Raw genomic sequence first — 20,779 nt, 5'->3', positions numbered from 1 at the left:
CAGCTCGACAGGCCCCCGGCGGCCGTGCCTGCACGGCTACCGGCGAGGGGCCCGTCCTCCGGTCCCTCACGGCCGGTTCCCGCGGAGCGGCTCCCTTCTCCGGTCCTTCGCGATCAGCTCCCGCTGAGGGGCCCCCTTCTCTGGTCCCTCAAAACCCCGCTGAGGGGCTCCGTCATCCGGCTTCTTATGGGGCGGCTGCCCGCTGAGGGTCCCTGTCCCCGGCCCCTCGCACCTCCCGGGTCCCGCCGGTCCCTCCGATCCCCGGTGAGCCCGAGGCCGGCCCAGGGCCTCAGCGGCGTCTCCCCTGGGGGTCTGTGGGGACGCCTCTGAGGAGCCGATCTCACCGGCTGTCCCCACCTGCTGAAAACTTCCACCGAGACAATCACGAGCCCCCTAAAGCCGAGGTACACCAGCGGCGAGTCACCCAAAATACATCCAGCCCCCGCGTATGCAACCCTCCTCCCAGCTGCATGGATTTAGCCCACTAAGCTGTCCTCATATTTGAAAAACACAGGAAATTCCCAGGCTACGAGCCCCTGGGCGCAGCTGGTGCCCACCCCTAACTCTTTCTGCTGGAGGTGGCAGGCAGCACTGGCTCCTGCAGGGTTAAAGCTGTTCTAGACCTGCAGAAAAATACCCAGTGCTGCCCAGCGAAGACCATTAAGCAGCCTTTCTCTTGAGACATTCTCCAACCAACACCTTCCTCTTTTAGAAGATATCATCTGCAGTAAACATCCCCACCTGCTGAAATGACCCCCGCTAACATGAAGGGATCCTGAAAACAAACTCTGTGTTTAAGATCAATGCCATTCACCTGTGCCGCTGTCCCTGGCAGTCCTTTCCTTGCACGGAGACAGTCATGACTGTGCTCACCAGAAGTACCCCCAACAGTATGTACTAATACAGTCATTCTCATTTCAGTTATAGTATCTTTCTGAAACTCACTTTAAGTCAAGAAGGTCATAACTTGGAGAATTTTGTATTTCCCGCCCCCCCCCCCCCCCCCCCCCCCCCAGTGTAATACCTACCTAGACCAGTTCTGGACATCAGAGAGTAAAAGCTAAACTAGCTGTCCCCAAGAAATCCTTTTCTAAGACAAAAAATAAAATGACCTTAAGAAACAAAGGAAGCCTCCCACAGAAGTATCAGTGCAGTATTCCTCATGTACCCTCTGTTTATTAAGGAATTAATATCATCTGACCATGTTTTTAATGGAGCTTCAGTCAAGTGGCAATCAAAATGAGCTATTAAATGCTTGCTACATTGAAGGTAGTGATGCAAGGTTTTAAGGAGAAATGGTTTGGACTGGATATATCCCTCCATCCTCTCTCCTGGTTGCTATAGATATAGACTGTTTCTACTAATCTGCTAAGGAGAAAGCTTGCATAAAAATATTGCAAGTAATAGCTGTAATTTTTACCTTTAATAGTGCATTATACATCGTGCTTTCAAACTAGTCAGATTTTGATTCTTTCTCCCAAAACATAAGCTGCAAATCAGCCTGGCTCACTAAATATTTTTCAGCACTGCTGTAGCTGAAAAAACATGTTTGTGTGTCAGTTTCCTCTGGCTTCACTGTGCCTCTGCCTCGGTGAGGATGTCTGCCTGACAGTTAAATCTGTCCTTGCATGGAAGGGAATGGGGGAAGAGCAGGCTTGATTTTATAAAGCAAATCCACTCGTCTGGGGTGTATAATTCAGAGACATTTCAATAGCGGTATAAGAAGTTGAGCCTTTCTGCTTCTTGCTTGGATAGAGAACTGATATCTCACTGATATCTCACAGATCTCTCTGAAAGGTGGGAAAGAATTTATTGTGTTTGACAAGATGCAGGCAAATGTTTGCATTGCTGGAAGTGAAACAGTTTTAGCTGTCTCTTCCCTTTAGAGTTCCTTTATTTCTTTTGAAACAATGTTTCAGATCTCATTAATCTCGAGCTCAAACTATTATAATAGATAGTGTTCAATTTTAGACTACAATTTTTAGACACAATCAGGAGATGCAACTGTAATTTTACAAGATATCTGAGTTTTGGGATTATTTGTGGTTATAGGTGGAAGATACTCATTTGGTTTCTTCTTGAGCACAGTCTCATCTTCTGTAATTGAAGATTGAACACAAATGCATTATGAAACTTCTATAATATGTGCTAGAAAACTGCCTTAAAAGCCATGTAATTATAGAAACAGGTTTTTGTATTAATTTTTTCCGATTAAGTATTTCAGAAATTCTTCCTAAAAGCTGATTCAGAAGTAGAAGTTCATAACCTTTACCGTTTCATACATGTTTTCATCCAATTTCATTCCTCTTTTTTTGGTCAACTTTTGTCTATGCTTTCCAATATAGTAATGACCTCCAAATGGTGACCTATTTATTTTGTAACATGCTTACAAACTTGTTTAAGAAATTGGAAGTTTTAACGTTACAGTTAAATAAGATGCAAGATTTTGATTTGTGCTTCTCCTGCCTATTTAATTCATAAGGCTTTGTAGATTGTTCCTGTGGGAAGGTGTTTTTGTAAGATGTTATTATCAACGAAGGCACATATTCTTCCATTTCCTGACATTTATAGTAGCATTTAAATGTGAACAATGAAGAAAAGTATAGCTTTTCCCCTCTCTCCACCTTTTGCCCAGATTTAGCCCAGGAGAGAGGCTCTTATCTTTTCCACAGAAAAAAATCAGCTGAGTACATAGTAGGATGCATTAGCTGTTGGTGAAACACTGGGGCTGGGAATTTAGTATGTTAAATAAATCTTTAATTGTTTGTTTATAAGACACAGTCCATTTAAGATTATGGAACTTCATTGCAAGTGTTTTACAAAGTAATCATCTGTGAACAATGTATCCTGATCATGTATGGTAAATTCCACAGATTTGGGTTATACTGCTCCTGTAGTGTAGGTTATATGGAATTTGATTTCAGTGAAACATTTTCTTATTAGAAAATAATTATACTGAGGAAGAAGTTAAACTTAAAAAGCTTTCCAATAACACTAAGCATTTACTTCATTAAAAATTGCAGGTCTAACAAGTAAAGTATTTTCATGCAGTTGAACAGGTTTTTGAGTAGACTAATCATAGAATCATAGAATTATTTAGGTTGGAAAAGACCTTTGAGATCATCAAGTCCAAGTGTTAACCCAGGACTGCCAAGTCCATCACTAAACCATGTCCCTAAGCACTGCGTCTACATGTTTTTTAAACATCTCCAGGGATGGTGATTCCACCACCTACCTGGGCAGCCTGTTCCAATGCTTGACCACCCTTTCAGTGAAGAAATTTTTCCTAACATCCAATCTCAGCCTCCCCTGGCACAACTTGAGGTTATTTCCTCTTGTCCTGTCGCCAGTTATCTGGGAGAAGAGACCGACCCTCACCTTGGTACAATCTCCTTTCAGGTAGTTGTAGAGAGCAGTAAGATCTCCCCTGAGCTTCCTTTTCTCCAGGCTAAACCGCTCCCCCCTCCTGCCCCACCCCCAGTTCCCTCAGCTCAGCTGCTCCTCATAAAACTTGTGCTCCAGATCCTCCACTAGCCTCATTGTCCTTCGCTGGACACCCTCCAGCACCTCTGCGTCCCTCTTGCAGTGAGGGGGCCAAAACTGAACACAGGATTTGAGGTGCAGCCCCACCAGTGCTGAGTGCAGGGGGACAATCACTTCCCCAGTCCTGCTGGCCACACTGTTTCAGGTACAAGCCAGGATGCTACTGGCCTCCTTGGCCACCTGGGCACACTGCTGGCTCATGTTCAGCTGGCTGTCAACCAGCACCCCCAGTTCCTTTTCCACCAGGCAGCTTTCCATCCCTCTTCCCCAAGCCTGTAGCCACTCTTCCCCAAGCATGGGGCTGTTGTGGTCCAAGTGCAGGACCTCGCAATTCTTGTTGAAGCTCATACAGGTGTCCTCAATCAATTGGTCCTGCCTGTCCAGATCCAGCTGGAGAGCCTCCCTACCCTCAAGGAGATCAAAATTCCCTCCCCCAGCTTGGTGTCATCTGCAAATTTACTGAGGGTGCACTCAATGCCATCATCCAGATCATTAATAAAGATATTAAACAGAACAGGCCCCAATACTGAGCCCTGGGGTACACCACCTGTGACCAGTACACCACCTGTGACTGGTAAATCTGTTAAGAAATACTGGTAATCTATTCAGATTATTCTGATTATATTCAGATTATTCTAATTATATTAATATTCTATTGTCTACCAATAATCTATTCATACAGTTGCAGTGGGATTTTATTTTTATGTTAGGTAGTCTGGGGGAGGTAGAGGACTTGGGGACAAAGTAAACTGTGAACATTTTTAATCACATTATTTTATTACTCCTAAAATGCCGATACTTTACAGCAGAAGTAATCCTCATCTCTTTGAAAAGAGTGTGCTTGCTGCAGTGCCTTCACATTGCCCTCTAATGTGTAACCTGATGCTTATAACCTTCAGGGAATATGAGTATAATTTTTGCAATATAATTTGATCTTTTGTGCTTCATGCAATCCCATTCTTCAGTATGCATTTTTTTCTTAAATGGGTACAGTAATATGCTGTGGAAATTTCTAGAAACAGTTGTTCTATACACCATGTAAAAGTTCCTTCAAAGCTGTATTCAAATCATCATATGCAGAATTTTGCAAGTCAAATGACTGTGAATTTAGTATTTAACTAACTAACAAAAAGACAAGTTGGTCACATTTCAGCTTATAAACAATAAATACTCTTCTAAACCTGTAGCTGTGAGTACCTGACACATACGGTGAGCAAAGGTGGTGTCTTACATTTCACTAGGGTTAAAATGTAATTGAGGATAGAAACTTTATTTAAAGACTTTTTAAAAATGTTGCATGTTAATTGTAGGACTTTCATGAAGTATGGTGTGCATATTTAACAGCTTAAAAAATATTTTAGGAGTTTCAAGTGATTAAAGTTGATCAGAAGTAAGAAATTATAAAAGCAGGGACTTCCTTTACCATTGGTGGAAAGCATTTTTCCAGTGTTGATTCTTAAGTTGCAAGAGAATGAAATAAAGGGTAGGACAGATGAAAAAACCCACAAATTTTTTGGCTTTTTGGTCAGTGCTTAAAATACAATCCAAAGGAAGTAGTGACAGAGAGCTTTTGTCTGAGTGTTTCAAGGGGAACAGCAAAAAAAAGTCTGTCTTGGTTTAGTTCTTGTTGGAGATATACTACCATAAAAAAATCAGCATAAGTGTTCTTCTCAGCCTTCATTTTCAATGGCCTTGAAAATCCATGAGGATTGAAATTTTGCTTCTTGCAGCAATTCTGAGCTGAGCTGAAGCTCACTAGAGTCAACGTAACTTTTCCATTGACTTCGGTAGTATTTGGATCAAAATGCTGATTGAGGCTGGTAACAGACTGCCTGAAAAAGTGGGGGAATTACAGTGTTATCGTCTGTTTAGTAGATAATATTGCCTGACTTTCCAGTTACATGATTTTGGAACTTCCCATAGGCACTCGGGTATTTTGATACCTTGTTGATTTGATGTTATTATTGATGATGGAGTGTAATTTATGATATAATGCTAGTAAATAAAAATATCAACACAGTAATTTAATTAAGACAATGCTATGTGGTCAGAACATGAAGGATTCAGTGTAGGAAACTGCATGTTTCCCTTCATCAAAAATATTTTTGTATATTCTAGAAATGTTTCTTAAGTAATTAGTTATGTTAGAAAACAACTTGAAAGTAGCTCAATATCAAGGCATGTCTGTTAGTTCCATTGAATTGAAGGTAAGAATATGCATTAATGTTTTTGGCATCATTGCATGACTGTTCTACAATATTCTTTTACTATCTAGCTTGTTTTTGTTCAAAGTTTCAAATGGACAGGAAGTGAATTATTTCTCTATCAGTAAAAGAAAGCGTGTAGTGTACTCTAAAGGATGTTCATAGGATGGGATTTCTGGGGAGACTTTTTTTTCTATTTGTTTAGTTTACTAATTGAGAGAAAACAGACAAGTTTTTGAAAATATAAGTTTGTTTCTGCTTCCTACCTGAGTGTACCCCAACATTTAACTGTATTTAGTGAAATTTAAAAAAAATATTTCTACTTGTCTTTGAATAATACCAGTCCCCAAAACTTCATCATACCATACCATCATCATAGCATGCTATCAGTCCTATCAGTCAGCCCTCTGAGAGGAAGTTAGGTTGCCCCTGGTCCTTAGATCCTGGAATATTCAGGCAGTTCTGCTAAACTACCAAAGGGTAGTTAATGTTGATACACTAATGTTAAGCAGGCAGTTGCTTGTGTACTTTGTGACAGTGAACAGCAAGGCTTATAAACATCAGTGTGCCATTAGTGAGAAGAGGGCAGCTGCAGTCCCAGGAGGTGCTGGAGCCCAGTGATAAGAGGGAGCCGTTGGTCAGATTTCCATCGGCTGGAAAGAGAGCGTAAGAACACAAGCTCAGCCGTAGGTGATGATTACTGTCGATCATATGTATCCAAATCTGTAAGAAGACCTGTGAAAGACAAACAGCAGTGTATATTCCAGCTTCCTGAAAATAATATATATTTTGTCCTCATCCCACTTACACTGTAGCCTAAAATGTAGATAAAGTCTCTGAAGTTATTCTTACAAAATCAGTATATATAATGTCTTGCTAAGATCTGTGTTGGTGTTTACAGTCTGATTTAGGAGGGCATTCAATAAAGATTGGAGGAAAGATGAATTTGGTTTTGATGATAAAATGGGCAAAGGAGGGAAAATATCCAGAGGCAAAGTCCACTCCTAGTCTCCGTCAAAGACAGGATGCTGAGCTGGATGGATATTCGGTTAGGCTCAGCATGGCCATTATTAATAAATATAGGACGGCAGTAAGTAATATTGTTTCTGATCAAACAATTTTGTGTTTGCAAATGATAAATGAGATGGAGATGCATACAAAGAGCACATTTGCAGGGCAACAATCAGTTGTCAAGGAATAGAGGCATGTTGGGAATGTGGATGTTTGAAAGAGGGATTGAGAAATTAAATGTTTAGACAAGTAAAATTACTGGAATTGGAGATCAGGAGTGGAGATTAGTGAGTTGTATATGATCTGTAAAGATGTAAACTTTGGGTGGAGTTACTTTTTCTCATGGAAGAGACCAGTCAAATGCAGCAGCAAAACTGAGATGTTCAATGGACCAGTTTGAGGCGTGAGAAAATGAGGCAAGTTGACAAGAAGGAAAAGGGGTTCACAAAACAGAAATGTTAATTCATTCATTTAGACCAAAGCTGTGGCAAAAATGGAGTTACAAAATGCATGTAGACTATGAGGAACTGTTCTGGGAGCAGAAAGGATTTATATTTCTCTTAATGTAAGGGGTGGGATTCATCTAACTAAATGTAATTATTTGAGCTAATCACTCAAGGCTCCTTTTAAACTTTATCTAATTTATGAATTTAAATTAATTTTACCCAACTGTACATATCTAACATAGGTCGGGTAAACGTCTCCCTGAATGCAGCTTTTGCTTTCAACTTAGAATTGTCTTAATACATTTCCTGGGCTAGGGTGAGTATCTCGTGGTGGTAGGTACTGCACCTTAGCTATTTAAAAATCAGATGCTCAGGCTAAACCTGGGGATAGGTAAGCACGTTTGGGGAGTGATTCACCTGCCTCGTGAGACTAATGAAGTAGCTTAAACTAAGGTTAGGTTGGCTGAGGATCACCTACTACTTCAAATTACTTCAAAACCACTGGCATGACTTTGAGATATAAAGGTCTTGAAAGTAAACTGTTTAGGAAGGTCCTGTGAGTAGTCAGGCAGGTTTGTCACATGAGGGACTGAAACAAGTGAGATAGCTGAAGGATATTAGCAGTCCTGGAAAGAACTTTCTCTGAGAAAATCACACTCTGGTATTCACAAACAAATGAAGGTGACCTTTGAATGAGACAGAGAAGAAACGGGCACAACGGAATGAGCAAGCAAAGGGGAAAAAGCAGGTAAATTAGCAGGAGGTCTGCAGGAAGGATAGGCAAATGGTAAGGGAGTCTGGTATTGGAAAGCTGAAGGAAGGGAACCATGAAGACTAACTAGTTTTGGACAGTCAAGAGAAAGCATGAAGGGCATGGAGGTTAATGTGTACATAGGATTACTGAGTATTCTTATGTAGTTTTAGGGGCTTTACTTGTGAGGGGGAGCCGAAGTCTCTATTTTTATCTCAACCATTTCATAGCATAAATGCACTATAGCATTCCCAATAACAATATGCCATTGAGGACAGTTGTGCTCATCAAAAGCTAGGGAACTTTTTTTTCAGAAAGTATTAGAGGGCTTAACTTTATAAAATGTATTCCTTTTGAGAAAGATATTTTTTAGAAGTAGCTTAGTAAATTACTGCATCTTACTATGGTGTTTTTTCCTATAATTTCTTTCAGTGAAACACACTTAAATACTAAACGTAGTTTGTTGATGCACAGCCTCTTTGAACAGAGTGTTAGCAATTCACATTGCATACCTATTTTGTTTCAAACTAATGCACTGATAAAACAAGCTATTTCAATGTATAAAATCAGTACTAGAAGTTTTATGGGAAGTACAGCTGGTTGTAGTGGGTGTAAGGTCTTTTCTTTCAGTCATAGCTTAAGAACATGCAATGATGTTACATAAGGTTGAAATCATAGCCAACAGGTATAAGGTAATCTGCAAAGATATATGTACCTCTCAAAATGTAACATACTTCCAGAAGTCCTCATAGAAAACAATGCAACTGAGACCAAATACACACTACATATTATAATAAACTTTATAAGTTCAACAAAAGTCAGGTAATATCTGTACATATGTAAAACCCTTATTCCCCGCCCTCCCCCCACCCCCCATTAATCTTTGATCTCTCAAGTTTGAATCTCAACAAATTCTACAAAATACCTTATGAAAATAAATCTTGCATGCTGAAAATTGGATAGATATTCTGGATTTCTGGCACATAGAAATCTGCTGTCATTATTCTGCAGGAGATAATTACCTGTCTGTCTGTTGCTGTCCTAAAAAGGGTAAAGATATAACCTCTTCTCTTGTTAATATTCTGCTCTACACTAGGAGGGCTATCTTTTTTCTACAACTTTTTTAGTTGGTTAATAAAGTTCAGTTAAACTCAGAGCAGTTGTTTCAGACAACTACTTTACTTCACCTAGAAGGTCATGCCTCATCTTCAGGTTTGAGGAAGTTTTTCTGTTGAAAAACTGTGTTTTTTCAACTAGTATCAGGCTGCACCTTTGCAGTACAGAATGTTTGACAATAACAAAAGTTTATGGTGTTCCTGCCAATGACTGCTTGATCTTGCCTTTGTGGAAAGGGTGTTGGTTTGACTGAAAGAAACAAGATATGGATCTAAATCGCAGCCTTGCTCACAAGCAGTGAAAACAGTGCTGGTATTTGTGTTGGTATCCATGAAACAGCAACAGGGAGATGGGTTTGGGGACAGGAGTAGTTTATGCCACTATTGCCCCTGAGCTTTCCGTGGCATGATACTTTGACTTGTGTCTTTATGAAAGATAGTCTCCTATTAACCTGACCTCTCTTACAGAATTGTTTTGTAAGTTAGACATTAAATTCTATTTACTCATCAGTGCTGAATTAAAAATGTGGCATCAAAGATTACAACCCTTGATTAATGCAGGTAAGTCACCACCAAAGAATGTGAATATCTATTCTATTTTCTAAAGAATGTATACATTATGGTGTACTTTTCTTGGCAAAATGATTTGTTATAATTTTAGTTAAGATTCTGGAATACTTTTTATACTTGCTGTTTATATTTCAGCTTTATTTGATATCTGATATGATAGGTGTTAGCTATCAAATACCTTCAGTGGGCTATTACTCATAAAATCTTTCTTTTCTAGGTTTTAGCACAGCTCAGTATTCTCAGTATGTAGTCAGTGCAATGCCTTACTTATACTAGCAAAACATTATACCAAACTTCTGTGACCTGGTCTCACCTCTCATCTCAGCTTCTTGGCAAAACACTGTTTCCTACTTTCATGGTATCACCCTGTAGATTACAGCAACTTCCATTTGTTGGAGAAGGCTGTAGTCACTGGTGATTATCCCATTTTTTACTTTTTATGTTCTAAAGGAAGAAAAAAGGAGGGGAAAAGAGAAATTTGGGAATTATACATCATGACTTTCTGGAAATAGCTGAATAGTAATGAAAGTGAGAGACAAACGTGAATATCACCAAGCATATAGGTAGGAGAACATATCTTGGAGTTAGCAACACAGCTGGCAGACATTAAGCCCCCCAAAATCGTTTGGCACAGGGTATTACTTTTAATTTTTTTATTTTTGTTTGATATATTTTTAAGAAATGTTTGAGTTGGTTTTTTACCCTTGAAGTCTGGAGTCAGATTCTGTAATATTCCTTTTCTTCAATTATGAAGTGAAATCTCAAAATTGTTAAAATATTCTTGTTAGTACTACCTATCTGGAGGTTTATTTTGGTTAACTAGGTCAGCTCATAATTACAATTTACCAACATACATTACAAGCAGGGGATGTTTTCCAAGGACAAATGGGACCTATAAAAATTGCATAGTCAGATTAAATGCAACAATAATGGAAACAGGAATTTGGAAGGAAAAATTAAACTTAACTGATGCTATCTGGTGAATTTCCATCTTAAGAGCTGCAGAAAAGTAAAGCAATCATGTTCTTTGGGAGCAATCACTCATGCTTTTAGACAGTATAAATTTTATAATGCTGTAATTAAATAGCATTTAAAAAGCAGAATGGGAAGGTTGTTTTAATACTGTATATGTTTGTCTTTATGCCGCCCAACAAGCCAAAGATTTACTGTTGAGGGCTTTTTTTTTTTTTTTCCTGTCCATTTGCTTTTGTTTCTCTGAGTAACACCTGCTCTAACAAGTTTGTAATCTGAAAGTAAATAACTGAGAAGGGAGGAGGAAACAGACATAGCACACAGGCTTGTGAATAAACATCTGTCAAATGGCTGACATTTTAGAAAGTAGAACACACAGCTTTTATGAAGGATCTGAATTGGCTTGAACAAGAGAGCTGATCACACCGGGTTGTCAAACTTTCCTAATTGAAGAATTACTTGAGAGCATTTTAGAATAATACTTTATTATCCTCAGATTATGGAACTATTTTCATAGTCTAGCAGACAGGGAAGACCTCTGACATCATCAGCTACCCAGAGACGGAGTGACTTTGCAGGTTGTTAAAAGCAGCACGGTTGTGCTTCTTTCTCTAAACTTGCAGTTTAGGGAGGTTCACGCCAGAGAGACTGAATTAAATAGTTGTGCATGTAAAGGGGGCATAAGCCTCACCTAAGCCTCTGCATGAAGAATCTGAATGTGGGTGTATGTATGTCTGGCCACCTAAGACTCTTTTACCAGTGTGGGCTTGTAAATAATTATCTTTTGCCCAGCTAGTATTAGAATAATACTAACTTGGTTACAAATGAAAGTTCATCAACACACGAGGAGACTCTGCTGTCAACAGAAGTATACAAAATGCAACCTTTCACGAAGAAGTTTACCAGTTTTCCTGAAGTTTTCGTATTCGGTGTAAATAAGAACAGTTCCGGGTTCATTTCCTTCTGATGTGACTGATATCAGCCCAGGGATCCTGGATTTAAGGTGATTTAAGGCATCAAATACTTGAATGGAGCTTGCCTAGAGCTGATTTTATAGAATATTTTCAGGTCTATTTAAGACGGAGTATTAGCATCTAAGTATTTGAACATTTTCTTTCTAGTCAGTTTTCCCTTGTCTCTGTTGCAGTCTGGAAGATAGCCTTGGCTCAGGAGCCCCCACGTTTTCCTGCTATTTGACAAAGATACTCTTCTTAACTCTTCTCAGTTGAGAGAATTCTTTTTGCCAAAGAATGGGTTTTGGTTGTTTCGTGGTGCGTAACTCTGATCCTGTGGAATGGTGTGTGAGTTACTTTATTTGGGACTGCCACTCTCTGGAGAACAGAGGGATAGTGTTCTGTAATTTGCCAGGCACAGCTAAGTCACTTCTCAGTGTCTGACAATGTTCACGTACAAATGAAAAGAAAGCAAGTATTCCACTCTTTGCGGTAAAACTTTTTAAAAAACTATTAAAACACACTTTTTTTCAGTAAAACAACTATTACACCAAGAAAGACGTGGAGAAAAAGATCACATAACATTCTTATACCTGTAATCCTGGTTTGGCTTCACCAGACTGTCAGATTAACCTCATTTTCACAATGCTTGATGAAATTTCCCAGGGACAGATTATTTTTGGTCAGCTTTCATCCTCCAAAATGAGTACTGACTTGAGTTGAAGAATCTACCTTTCTACTGGTTTCTGTTGAGTAAAGACTCTTTCATGCCTGGGATTTTTTTCCACCTTTCAGTCCCTTTAGCTTGTCAGCCGTGCTAACAGAACTCTGACCAGCCTGACCATTGCCATGTAACCTTTGGAGAGTCCTTCCCAGTTGTGCAGATGTCAACTAAATACCAGTTTGTAAAAAAAACAACCACCCCACCCCCCAACATTTACGGACTACAAATACAATTCCTGAATACATTAGATAAAATACATAACCTTCTTAAAAAGTAGAGCTTCAGAAATTAATTACAGAAATGTTTATAAATCAAAGCAATGAATACTGATAGAGACCAGACACGATGGGAATACAAAAACAGAAAAAAGGGGGAGAGAGAGTGCTGGGAACAAATAGCCTTTAAATGTGGCAAGATGGAAGCTTGCATACCATAATAATCTCTGTTATGCTGGAGTCAGTATTCATCTTTTTTTCCTAGTCTTTGTAAATAAAAAAAATCAGTGAACTGGCAGCTCTGTTGGAAATAGGTTAATTTCATTATGTAGTTTCTTAACGTTAGTTCATTCCACAGTATCTTACAATATATTTATTCATAATCTATTTTTAGTCACATTTCATTGGGGAATAACGTTATGTCAGCTATTATGATGACTTTGTTTTCATGTCATAAATCACAGGAGAGCTGTTTCTGTAACATTTTATTAGCTGAAAGCTATACTTAAGCCTGTCTGTTTAATTTTGGTTCTGATTACCAATGCAAATACTTAAGCATGAGCTTAACTATAGGTAGGTGCTGTTGTCGCTTAGTAAACGGGACTGTTTACCCTCTTTGCTTTCAGCATGGGGAAAAATAGGTCACAGCAGTTTTGATTATACCTTGAATTTTTGTAGAATCAGGACTTTTATTTCACTCATATCCTTGGTAACTGAGCACTTCAATGACATCAAAATTTCACACAGTAGATAAGTGTGCAATAACTGTATAGTGCTGTCACCTGTGTCTGGTTTTAGGGTTAGTTAAATAATTTGTCACATTTCCAAACAAGATAATTAAAAGAGAGTTTTTAAAAATGAAACTAGATAGGAATTTCTAAAATCACTTTGAATCTGCTATTTTGAGTGCCTTCTGCAATAACAATACTGTGTGTGTTTGCTTTTCAAAAATTTATAGGGCACACCACTCTAGTATGAGTTAAAAGATTTGGTTTTCATTCTTCTCCAGTGAGTAGGTATCTGGTGACATCTGGGAAGGACTGTAAAAACCTGCATTTGAGAAGATGCAAATTAACTGAATATTTCTCTGAAAATGGATTGGTGCCAAAAATCCACTAACTTATTCTTTACAACTGCATGAAAATTGAAAAAGGTTGTTCCTCCTTTTCCAGAGATGATCCTCAGTATGTATATTGCGAACTCTCCCCAAGAATGACTTTAACTTTGGACCTTAAAGATCAGTGAGAGAACACCAAATACTATGTAGTTATAGAGGAAATAAATATAAATTCCTGTTATAATCCCCAGGTGCCTCATGAATGAATTTTGTATTCACTCTGCAGTTTCTCAGTTCATATATTATCTATGTGTAGTTATTCTCCATATGTGACAAATTGGAAATAGCTTTTCATTCTTGGTCCCATCTCAGGAGGTGCAAACATAGCTGCAAATGTATCTTTTTGAAAATCTAAGTTGTTTTTTTTTTTTGTTTGTTTGTTTGTTTTTTTAATTAAGATGATACTTTTCTATAGGATAAAAAATTATTAGGAGTTTTCCCTTAGAGGCAATTGAAAATTCTCTCTTCAGAAGAGAGACTACTGGGTGGCTAAGGGGAAAGAAAGTAGGACAGACCACAGCAAGTGAGAAGTCATTATGGAAATAACTAAAAACTTTAGTTCACCTTTTCTAATGCATTCTTACCCATGCTGAATATAAACTTGATTCCTCTGAAGAGCTTGTCTGTGCTTTTTAACTTGACCTAGAACTCTCTTAAGACGGTGTGTAAATTTAAAGGGCTTATTAGGAAGATGTTACTGTAGCAACAGTAAAGTAATATTTTTCAATTTGATAAAAAGCTTTAGTGTCCTTCTTGACTGAATCTTTTCCAGATTTCACAGTAATAATTTTTTCCAGAAGTCATATATGGTATTTGTGGAATGTTTTATCAAAAAATAGTCAAGCAGTGCAAAGATGAATAGGATGATTTCAGATAGTGAATTTTATTTTTAAAGATCATACCTACAGTAATATTTTGCCATTCCATTACCTGAGCCTTTAAAAAAAATAGAATGATGATTCCCTTTTTCTGTGTGTCTGCTGAGGGGCCCATCTCTGTTTGGGGATCTGCGCTCCAGGCTGATATGAGGTCTGATGGATCTGAGGGTTGTCTGACAGTGGCAGACAGCTGGCAAATGGGAAGGTCATACCAAGGTGAGTGTCATGGTGTATTGCCCATAAAAATTGCTGTATCAGCTTAGACCAAAACCTGTCTCTTGACACTGATCACTAACAGTTGCTGAGGGAAAAAGGGTAAGAAACTTTTGACTAGGGAAAACAAAGTAAGCACAAATAGCATCCCCCTGAATAATGCTTGTGTTCCCCTGTAGAGCGATGGGGATGAGAGACTTGCAGTGCTAAAGATATTCTGACAAATGATACAACAATTCTGAAGCAGACAAATCTTCTAGATGCAGATACACACGAACTGTCCTTAAAAGAAAAATAATGTATAGTCACAGTAATAGTGAATCAAAAATTATGCTAGTATTTGCTTAGGCCTTCAATAACTAATATTTTGTAAGAAACAAAATTAAGTGGATTTTTGCTAGTAAACTGCTAATACAGTGCTAAGAATTTCTTGCCGGTGTGGGCAGGAAAAAACACTAGGTTAAATGTGTTTTTTTAGAACTGTGTTCCAGCCAGGAGTGTCTATATGAAGTGCTCCTGATGGGTTCCGATAGCTGTGGAAAGTATGTAACTAACTTTGGTAGCAGAAAAATCCCATGCCTGTGCATTATACTTTGGATTTCAGTACAGATGAGAAAGTGTGAATGGAAAGATATTACATCAAAGCAGAAAGCGCATTTCAAGTATTATGGGCTGTTGAGCTGGAACATTCTACCCACCTCTGCACTACTAACACTTCAGCCTTCTGCCTGTTGCAGAAGGCAGTGATTTAAGCCTGCGTGGCAGTTCTGTATGGAAGCATGTGCAAGCTATTGAAATCAAGTTACATGGACTTTTGAGCAAGCGAATGTAAGTGGGATTTGGGTATGCTCTTCAGCTAATTTCTTTGCTCTTAGAATTAGGAAGGAAAAGGATTTGTTTTACTTCTTGTTTTTTTTAAGACTTGTTTTTCAATAATCACTTATTCTTCGGTCTCATTTTGGAACAACAGTCCAGTACTGTTCTAGAAGGATGTGTGTCATTTGTAGAATTATGATTTCTGCAACCTGTGTAATGTGGAGGTTTTATGTGAGTGCTGGTGAGATCCATCCCTATTCAGTTTATGAGAATTGTTGAGCTCCTGATTGAGGGTACTGTATTTTGCCCATAGAGAAATATATATATATGTAATTAAAAGAAGAAAATTATTTTATTTTTTCTTCAAATGGGTGTGAAATAATAAAAGTGCACCTTTGTGCATGGCATGCGCGTGAGAGGGAAGATTAAATTGCAAGCTAGCTGAATTTAAAGAGAAAATAGCTCTATACTGCACTCAGAAAATATGTGATTGAATAAAGTAGAAAGAGGTACAGTAGGTATGTATTTTACTGATTTATCACGATCTTATACCAGATTGGTGGATATTATAATCTCAGCTGAACCCATTTTTTCATTGCCTTGGTTTACTTTTACAAATGAGCAGTCTTAAAAAATAGTCGGGTGTGGAGACAAGCAAAAAAAAGATGATAATATTGATGACAAAGACAATACAGCTTTGGGAAGATTCATTAATATTTTGTAACCTTAAAGTCACACAGTTTAAAGAACCGTAACTTTTGAAGGCTTCTTTAAAGTAAGGTGAGAGATTTTAACTAAAATGAAGCATCTTTGTTCCTTCTATTAGAACTTCTAGTTATCTGAATATGCAGTTTAAAACAGAACAATTCCTTGAATCTTCCAGCTATCAGAATAGGTTTGTTCTTCTAAAATAAGCCTATAACTATATATTTTCACTTTCTTCAAAATAAAGATAATGCAGGAGAATAAATATATTCAAGTCTTCACCAAAAATTACTACAGTGACAAAATGTGGCTGTTGTTTTTCTCATCTTTGGCTGTTGTATTTTTTTTGATTATTTGAGCAATGATTATGAGTTTTTGCTTGAAGAGCAAGAGATATCAAATTGCTCCCAAGTTCTGTATGGCTGTTAGATACCTTATAGCTCCTATTTTTAACTTCTTGAGCCATTAGTTTTGTGTGATCATTGGATTAAAACTCTAAGTGCAGCACAGTACTAAAGCTATGTTTTACAGAAGCCTACAGAACAAGGAAATAAATGATATTTTGGGATGGTTCTGCCTCTATACTTTTTTTTTCTTCATTATTTCACTCCTTAATTGCAGCAGAGAGTGTTCCTTGAATCCTTGTAGAGATTTTAATTATAACTGTTCAACATTTGGAATTTTTTTCTTATGGGAGCTTCTCATATTTCAACATTTGTTTTTGCTTTGTATCAGGACAAAAATGAAAAATTAGGATGTTCTAATGGAATAAAACATTTTTTACAGAAATATATTTGGAGAAGGAAAAATACTGAAACATGAAAAAAAAATAAAAATTAAGGTAACACTGGACTTTATCAGCCTGAACTGCCAGGTGCTTCAGCCTGAGGGCAGAGAGAAAGTTTTGCTACTCCTGGTGCTAGAAATTACATCTTCAGACCCTCATATGCTCATGATGGGCAGGAGGGAAGTCGCTGAGCTCCTGCTGTGTGGCAGAGGCCTCAGTCTTGTCACTGGATCAGGCTTCCTTGTTCAACTCATCCATGAGGCATTGCCACATTTTAGAAGGAGAATTTGAACCACCATTCATATCTGGCATATCAGATACATTGCAGTGTTAAATTGACCTCAAATTAAATATTTTTATTCAATTCACTGGAATATTTTGTTACAGTTTATCCAGTGAAGTGTTTGATTAGAAGCATCCTGTAGAACCTTGATTTTCTGAAAACTACATTTTTAATTGAATGACCCGTTGACAGTGTCCAAACAACTTAAGTTTAAGCAAGGACTGGAATGTTCAGAGAAGTTAGTTTTGGTTTGTTGTTTTTTTTAAAAAAAAAACCCAAAATAAACCAATCTTTTAATATTGCTTACATAAGAGCATAAGTGATATTTCTAAGCTTTTAGTTCTTCTTGAGGTATCAGCTGCCTGGTCTTTTTTCTTATAGCAGGAAAACCCCATTTTCCAACTGTCTTCAAAAGATATGCTGCTTTCAAGAAAATTGGTGTGTTTTTACATACTTTCAAAAGCTAAAGCTTTTTCAAAAGATCACAAAATGTGTAGATTTCGGTCTTCTAGAGGGAACCACAGCCAAAATGGGTTCTGCTCAATTTTTCAATTATTTCCTAATCCCAGACAGACTCGAAATTATACCTATTGACAAACACTATGAGAAACAACAACATGCAACAAATTCGTTTTCAGGTCTAGCAATTTAGGACTTTCTCCAAAATTAGACTGTATTAAATTATATATTTAAAATACTGTCTTGGCTTTCTTTTGTTTAAATATCCTTTGTGTAAGTGTATGGTTAAATGTGGAAGAGTGGTGAGTAGGTAGGTGATGGAGGTCAGTACAGCTATAACCCAGATTCCTCATAATGAAGCCCTTTATGCTTTGTTAAGGCCGTAGGGATCATTATTCTACATTGTGATATATTTTTACTTACGTTGTCCTTGGTTAAGTTTTCCCAAACATGTTAAGTATCAAGCATCTCCCATAGCTAGCCATGCGCTTTTTGCATGATCACTTGCAAGGATGCTTAGGTAATGATATAACACTTAACGCTCATGCAACTCACATAAAAGCTTCAAAACCTCCCACCCATTCTTCTCCACATGGACCGGTGTTCCGTAGCACCAGGGACCTCCCCACTTGCTGCTTACTTTGCTTGGGAAACTACTGGGGACCCCCTGGTGGGATGCTGAGCTAATAAGCACCTTCTGACCATCTTTGCATGTATTGTGTTTGTGTATCTGGCCCTGCCTGAGTCTGGATTGGCATCGCTGCTGATGGAGGCCAGTCCAGTGCTGCCACCTGGACTGAAACAGTAACAAACATTTCAACATTATTTTATTGAGAAAACTTTTGCAGGACAGTTAGTCTTGGGGTGTGGGATTCATCTCACTTCAGAAGTCTGCAGTTGAGTCAGACACACTGTGGCCCATTTATAGTCCTTGAAGAGAAAGAGATACTTACGGGACAGAATTAATCTGACCTATTTTATGTGTCTGCTTCAGGAGGAGAAGAATGGTACTCGAGGAACATTTGGCTAAACTGACCAGATTTACACCAACTACAGAAGCAGCATGATAGAAACAGAGGCTGCATTTTAGACAGAGGAGTGCAGAGGACTATAAACTCCGGTCCAAACTTTGTAATATATCTCCATGAAATTTTTAAACTTGAGAACTGCATCTTACCTTCAAATGGTATGGTCTGCAAATACTGACTTAAGAGTACTTTTTAATGCTAAAAGTTGTTATCTTTAGCAGTGCCTTTGTTGTACCTAGAAACCATATCGCACAAAAGGCAAATATAATCTCTTGCAAGTTTTTAAATCTTAGAGAATGATAGTAATAGGAACTTTGTAGAATGATAACATGATCTTCCTTCTCTTGAAGTACATTGTAGCTCTACAGCAAAGGAGTATATTATAGTTTGGGATTAATTTTTATTTTTGAAAAAGTAATTATTTTCAATTTTTAAAATAATCTTCTATTTTTGTTTGTAGATTAATTCTTTGTTTGAAATAGGCAATTAAAATGTAAGAATTTCCCAAGTAAATTCTAAGCATTAACTCTAAACCGAAAAGATGCAGTTAAATTCCAGTTTGTTTCTAATCTCAAAAAAATTATTTGCCTTGAAATATAATCGTGCAAAGGTACTAGCACAGATATACTTGGCTGAAAATACATCCCTTCCTTCTTGTTCTACAGTGTAACAGGATCCCTGATTTTTGATGATTAGTTGCTTCATGATGCTTTGCTCATACTCAGCATAGTCTTATTTTCTGAGTACTAACTTGATACTGTGAGAAGTGCAGAGATACTTTTAAGGGATTTTTCTTTCACCTGTGTTCATTAGAAAACAAACCTTGTCATCACATCTGATGTAGACTATATATACAAATACAGCTGTTTTTTCAAATTTCTATAATGAACTATATAGTGCTTATTTATTTTTTGCTGCCACCTAATGCTTTGGGAATTTCAAAGGCCTTTGAAAAGATGCATTTCCAGCCTGAAGGGGTTGATGAATTAGGTAGACAATGTAATAAATATAAGGATTTAGGAGTTGCATAAATGAACAGTAATATAAAAATGGTTAACAATATGCTGTTTACATTAACTTATTTTGACAATGAGTGCTTTTCTGTAGTAAGAAGAAATTGTTTTTAGCTCATTGGAGTGAGAGCAATATGTAGTTTCTGTGTGCTGGCAACCCAATTGCACTAGGCTAGAGGGGGTGGAAAGTTGTCTGTAAATATGGGTAAGGACCAAGAATTGGTTACACACATCTTCTGTGATGGTGCATGACAGCCATGAAGGACTGTGTTTTAAGCTGAGCATTAATAAATACAGGAGAATTTGTGTCTTGGTTCAGAAAGGGAACTCCAAATGTATTAGCAGCATGAAAGGAAACAGTGAAGAAGAATACAAGAAGTTGGAGGACTCAAGTGTTGAAAGAGGAGACGGTGATAGGAGAGGAGAGAAATATTAGGAAGCAAATTATGAAGGGCTTTGAATGTCAAGTGGTCATATAAAAGGATTTGATTTCTGTATTCTGCTATGTGATATTAGGCAAATCCTGACATTTCTCTATTTTTTATGAGCAGAAAATGTGGATAATGCTTGCATACCAAGTAGAGAACTGTGGTGACAGCTCAGGTCTTGGTGCAATGTAAACAAAGTATCTATACTGATTTTAAAAATTCTTGAATAGATATGGTGATGTAAAAGCGTTAGATTTACAGTTAGTTTCCTTGACCTTACACTATATATTTCAGTAGTACTCATTAACATATTTTGCTGCAATCAAGATTTCTGCAGAGCTTCATTTCTGTATACAAAGCTTTTTATTTATGACAAGCATGTTTCTCGAAGGTGATTTTCTTCTAATCTGTAGCCATATTGAATAGTTAATGAGAAAGAGTCCTTCTTTTTGGACTTCGTGATCCTAAGCTTTTACTTAAAATACATAATAAAAGATTATATTGTATCACTAACAAATTTAGTGTCCCTATTCATTACGTAAGAAGAA

The 20,779-nt window shown here is 37.7% G+C and overlaps 1 protein-coding gene across 1 annotated transcript in view; it reads left to right on the top strand.

The window, feature by feature from the left end:
- Positions 1 to 20,779, top strand: part of PTPRN2 (protein tyrosine phosphatase receptor type N2) — a 663,462-nt gene that overhangs the window by 367 nt on the left and 642,316 nt on the right. The window lies entirely within an intron of this gene.

Source organism: Falco rusticolus, chromosome 4 (genome assembly GCF_015220075.1).
Source record: "Falco rusticolus isolate bFalRus1 chromosome 4, bFalRus1.pri, whole genome shotgun sequence".
In the NCBI taxonomy this organism is placed as follows: domain Eukaryota; kingdom Metazoa; phylum Chordata; class Aves; order Falconiformes; family Falconidae; genus Falco; species Falco rusticolus.
This window is presented reverse-complemented; position numbering and strand designations above follow the sequence as displayed.